General features: G+C 40.7%; 1 long non-coding RNA gene across 2 annotated transcripts; it reads right to left on the bottom strand.

Annotated features, from left to right (window-relative positions):
- Positions 1 to 1081: 1081 nt before the first annotated feature.
- On the bottom strand, positions 1082 to 2569 carry LOC107568599 (uncharacterized). Of its 2 annotated transcripts, XR_001606786.1 has the most exons (4): positions 2334 to 2569; positions 1727 to 1837; positions 1487 to 1617; positions 1082 to 1239 (listed from the first exon to the last, which is right to left on the bottom strand). It is a non-coding gene; the product is annotated as an uncharacterized lncRNA (long non-coding RNA). The 2 variants fall into 2 exon arrangements; XR_001606785.1 differs by lacking the exon at positions 1727 to 1837 and having other exon boundaries at positions 2334 to 2563.
- Positions 2570 to 5056: the final 2487 nt, after the last annotated feature.

The following is a 5056-nucleotide window of genomic DNA, read 5'->3' as shown; positions in this document are numbered from 1 at the left end:
AATCCCACAGTTACCAATCATATGAAATTAGTGTTCATAACTTAATTTGTACTTCAGTGGTGGGACAGAAGACCACAAAAGTGGCTTGTAGGTACATTCAGACATTTAATGAGGCTCAGAGGTGGCATGAGTGCCATTAAACTCATGTGGAGATATAGTTCATTTAAAAATTTGAAGACAGACATATTCAAATAACTGAAATTACGAAACCAAATCCACCAGCAGGGGGCGACAAGTCACTGATTTTATCTCCAAATCATTCTTTCGATTCATTGAAACCGCTGAATCATTCAGGAATGAAGGAAGTGACTGGCTTCATGAACTGATGGAAATCCATCGTAGTGACGGAACTTAGACCTGCGGCCGTGGTCTTGGCTAAGCCGGAGGGTACATCAGCGCCATTATGATGTAAAAATAAAGCAATTCTGGCTCCACCTATCCTGTAAGGATTGTCCTCTTGTCAGCACTAATCGGGAACCTCTGATGTCACAATTAGGAAATCCTGTGAAGGCAGAGCATCCTTCATGCACGAAGACCTTCAAAGTGTGCGCACTTAACTTTGGGACACAGCTGAAATGTGGTATATTTTGTGCAAAAATGGGCCAATACTTTTCTAAAGGTCCAGGTCTCAGGGAGAGGAACTTACACAAACCACTGATGCCAGAAAGCAGTTATGTAAAAACAGCCAAATAATACCAAATGAGCCAACTCTTCAATCAAGCCATTGTTTTTTTATTTGGGGGAGGGGGGTTTGGTGAGAGCAACAGAAAATCCCTTCCAAATTGTTTCAGGAAAACATGCCACATGAAAAAAGCACTGAATTACAAAGACGTCTAGTAGGAGTTATGCAAAACTTCCATGACAGTGTCAATTACCACATCCCTGACAATTTCCTTGACCGCTTCCCTGACCACAACCACTTCCCTGACTGCTCCCCTGGCCGCGCCCCTGGCCCTGGCCGCTTCCCTGACCGCTTCCCCGACTGTGGCCGCTCCCCTGACCAAGGCCGCTCCCCTGACCCTGTCCCTGACCGCTCCCCTGACCACAACCCTGACCACAACCCTGACCGTGGCCGCTACCCTGGCAACCTCCCGGACCATGTCCCTGACCACGTGGTTCACTGCATGCTCTGCCACTGGTGGTTTGGCAACATTTCTGTGGCAGGACACCGGCCATCGTGGAAACACCTTTCAGCACACCGTGGAATGCTCTTCGGTTTGGGACATTGACCCGGCTTCACTGCATTGACACAGATGGTCAGCTTTAATTTATGCATATAGACAGTATGCCACGCCAATTTACAGCACAAAACAAAGCATAAATAGAACTTTATTCGCTCTGTAGGTACAACTTGCTAAGGATTATTCCACTTTATTTTGTAAAGCCATCCGGTTTAAAACCATATCCTAAGGGATGAATTCAAACCTACTTTAGGAGAGAACAAATGCAAAAATATAACAACCGACCAAAAGAACATAACAAATACCTGTATATGGAGCCTTACAGTAACGTCCACATCCATTGCCACAGCACTTCTAGTCGCTGGGACAGTTAGAGTCACTCACAGGACCTGGTACACGATCCTCTTGTTAATGATTGGGGTGGACACTCTCCTGGCTTTGCCGTTATACAGACACATGACAGAGAGTCACTGAATGCTGAACATTTCCATTCACTTAAAATCAAAAAGTCTCTCATAACATTTCGGTCTCTGCTTAAAACTCACTGAATTCAATGCGTTACTTTTGGAGGACCCCTAGCATCCATTATTTACTGAAACTCACTGGAAACAGGCCCACAGTCAAATCGACAGCATTTGTGTCCTCCAGAGCAGACCCTATCAGAAGAACATCCTCGACGGGATGGCACGACAGTCAGCTTTGCTGGACCGTAAATGTCCTCTAGAGCAGTGGTTCTCAAACCGGTCCTGGAGTATCCCCAGCCCTGCACATTTTGGATGTCTCCCTCATCCATCACACCTGATTCAACTCATCAGTGGAGACTGCATGACCTGAAGTGGATGTCAGATATAGCGAGACATACAAAACGTGCAGTGCTGGGGGTACTTCATGGAGAGGTTTCAGAACCCCTGTACTAGAGAAATCGAAAGGATCATTAGGGGAGGCTAGGGAGTGCAGTTTCAGCATTTGTAAAAAAACTCCCCTGGAGTTTTGCATTGAGTCTCAACTTGATACAAGTTGGACATTTATCTGCTTTAATCAAAAGAGTTTCAAAAACCTACTACTTATTCCAATACGGTGTTACTGTCAAATACTGAGTGTCACTTTCTGCATTTCTTCAAGCTGCGTAATGAAGTCAACAGATCTTCTCACCTGTGGTTTGTCCTGGAGTAGCATCTGTTATGCTCAAGTATCCGAACAGACACGATAAAACAGCAATCAACGAGAACAACACTCAAGCTGTCATTCTCCCAACTTGCGATCTCACAATGACCTCTGCTGAAAAATGCGCTGTATTGGTGCGTCAGGAAAAGCAGCCAGCGAAGCGCACAAAACAATGACAAATAAACGTGTTACTACAATATCAACCGCTGTAAAATGGGGTTTTAAAGATCCAAGGAGATCAGATCAACTCCAAACCTGATCAAACTCACCTGCCTGTAGCTTTCTAGTAATCTGACTGGAAGGCCTTGATTAGCTTGTTCAGGTGTGTTAGATTGGGGTGGATGAGCTGAATGCTGCGTTCACACCATGTCATAATAATTAAGGTAGCCTAATTATGAGAGGATTGTGCGTTTCTATGGCGACACTATCAACTGTGAAATGAATCTGCAGTGGTCAGGTGGTACAGCGATCATGTTGTGGTACAAATAGATGTGTTCGACTTCATGCAGCGCTGCACAGACCGAAGCAGTGGCGGTTCTTTTTCAGTCTCAAATGGATGAAATTTGGCGTGGACCCTGACCTTCTTATGTATGTGAAATTTAACCCCCCCCAAAAAAAGATGTACAAGAAATGTATAGAATAATGTTCACATCCTATACTTTTTTTCTGTGAATAATGGCCATACATCAAAGCTGGCCACCTTCATGCAGAATTTAGAGTTCACATATCCAAGACATCCGCCTGGAAGTTTGCAGTGATCCCAATGACCTTACTTAGCGGTTTCAGGTGTGTTTAATAGGGTTGAAGATAAACTCAGCTGAAAAGATTGGACACCCCTGCTATTGTGCTTTTATTTATTCATGTTAATTGAAGAAACTGTATTGATATAGAAGTGTTAATAGATTTGAGTAAATATAATTTCATGATACTATATCATTATTTCATAATTATCATAGTATAATCATAGTTAGAATGTTTTTTTTCAGTAATTTAAAAGTGAATCATTCAATTCAATTTTCAATTTATTTGTGTAGCACTTTTCACAATACACATTGTTTCAAAGCAGCTTTACAGAAAATGCTTGTGTCTACAATTTAAAGTGATACCATTTAGAATCATTGTGTTTAACATATTAACATCATGAATTTGATTGTATGTGTAACAAATGAATGGACTTGCTCTTAGGTGACGTCATGCTGTCTTTTTCAGATTTCAGAGAACCCAAAGGAAAAGAGGCAGCATTCTGATGTAAGCCAGCTTTTTAAAGGGGTCATATGATGCGATTTCAAGTTTTCCTTTCTCTTTAGAGTGTTACAAGCATTTAGGAATCTTACAACAGAACAGCAATGCATTTTATGGATGACCGTTTCGTGAACCTAGGAGAGGAGGTAATTCTGACTTTGCTATGACAATCTGGCGCTTCTGAATCAGCTACTGTTTTGTTATTAGTTTAAGTATATTGACTGTTCAGATGCAGAGTTTTGCGCATCGTGTGTGTGTGTGTGTGTGTGTGTGTGTGTGTGTGAGAGAGAGAGAGACAGGGTCACAACCATCTTAACCGTGACTTGTGTAATACAAACACATACCAGCTTCATCACTGTGTCTGTCACACGACTGTTCCCCTTTCGGGCTCTGTCTTTACATTTATTTTGAAAGATGAAGCTCGTGATTATAGTAAGGGGTGTTAAATTTCTGAAGCGTGCTTGTGGTGTTCGGCCAATCACAATGCACTGGGTCAGCTGGCCAATCAGAGCAGACTGCGTTTGTCGGAAGGAGGGACTTTGTAGAAAACGAAGCGTTTGAGAGAGGTGGGGCATAGAGGACCTACAATAATGTACTGTTTGAAAAATAATGTGTTTTTGAACATTAAAGCATGGCAACATATTCTGATACACCAAATACACAAAATAATGATCTTTAAAAAAGCATCCTGAAACTAATGATTTTAGAGGTTGTATGGTGCTTTTGTCATTTTGTCCTTGTTGTCCCATTTTAGTTTTTAAAGACTGATCTTCTGTATCTTTTCTCATTGATTGTTTTAAACAGATTATAAATAAATCTAAAAAATAAAAAGCTAAATGACTCAACGACTGGAAATGTCATTTTCATTTTAAAAGGTTTTCCCTAAACTTTGAAATGGTCAGGAATTTGCTGAAGTATGATTGAAGTGTAGTTGAAATATTAATGTTGTTTCAACATTAACATGGTACATAAGATGGCAAAATGTTTTTTATGTTGACATTTCAGTTGTATTTTTAGTGTTTCAACAAAAGTGATAATTTTTGATAATTCAACACTGTTTCAATATTAACTGAGGATGAGGGTGAATAAGCGATGTTGAACCATCATCACTTCATAAGATTGATTCAGTGACAATTTCCTTTTTTTTAATCTCACTATTGTTTCAACCTTAATTGTAGGTGCAAAAGGGATATGGAACCAACATCAATTTTTAACATTACTTCAATGCAGTTAGCTTTGACACATAACTGAACAGTTTAACAGCCTCAATAACCAAGCTAATTATAATTAATTTAAAAAATGACAGAGTAAAGTCTAAGGTTGTAAAGTATCTTATGAAGCAAAGGGGGACACTAACCTGTCCTGGAGGACCCCCAGCACTGCACATTTTGTATGTCTCCCTTATCAGACACACCCAATTCAGGTCTTGTATTCTCTACTAATGAGTTGAATCAGGTCTGTTAGATGAG

This window comes from Sinocyclocheilus grahami, unplaced genomic scaffold (assembly GCF_001515645.1).
Source record: "Sinocyclocheilus grahami isolate Dianchi unplaced genomic scaffold, SAMN03320097.WGS_v1.1 scaffold1260.1, whole genome shotgun sequence".
NCBI classification, from domain to species: Eukaryota; Metazoa; Chordata; class Actinopteri; order Cypriniformes; family Cyprinidae; genus Sinocyclocheilus; species Sinocyclocheilus grahami.
This window is presented reverse-complemented; position numbering and strand designations above follow the sequence as displayed.